Raw genomic sequence first — 355 nt, forward strand, 5'->3', positions numbered from 1 at the left:
GCGCCCCCCCCCCCAAAGGTTGTGCTATAAGTAGGGATGCTGGCCCTGAAAGACACTACTTCTCTGCCCTGGCCACTGTCTCCGTTCGGCGGCCCCGGGCTATTTTCACCTGAGTAGGTTTGGGGAAGGAGAGAAGCCTTTAGCTGGGGGTCGTTGCGGGGAGGGCGAGGGGGGGGGAGCTGCGAGGTCTGGAGGGGATAGTGAACATCAGTCTACCCGCAACGGGAAGGGCCAGGAGAGAAAGGAGTGTCGCCTCTGGAGTCAGGAGAGAGCGAGGGGACGGCCAGGTGCAGGGAGAATACCTAACTGGGGTGGTTCTGCGTGCGGAGGGCAGCTCTTCTGCCTCCGGAGCGTG

At 62.8% G+C, this 355-nt stretch overlaps 1 protein-coding gene across 1 annotated transcript in view; it reads left to right on the forward strand.

Moving 5' to 3' along the window:
- The window catches only part of BMP4 (bone morphogenetic protein 4), a 6,807-nt gene that overhangs the window by 404 nt on the left and 6,048 nt on the right, over positions 1-355 (forward strand). The window lies entirely within an intron of this gene.

This window comes from Myotis davidii, unplaced genomic scaffold (genome assembly GCF_000327345.1).
Source record: "Myotis davidii unplaced genomic scaffold, ASM32734v1 scaffold281, whole genome shotgun sequence".
Classification (NCBI taxonomy): Eukaryota; Metazoa; Chordata; class Mammalia; order Chiroptera; family Vespertilionidae; genus Myotis; species Myotis davidii.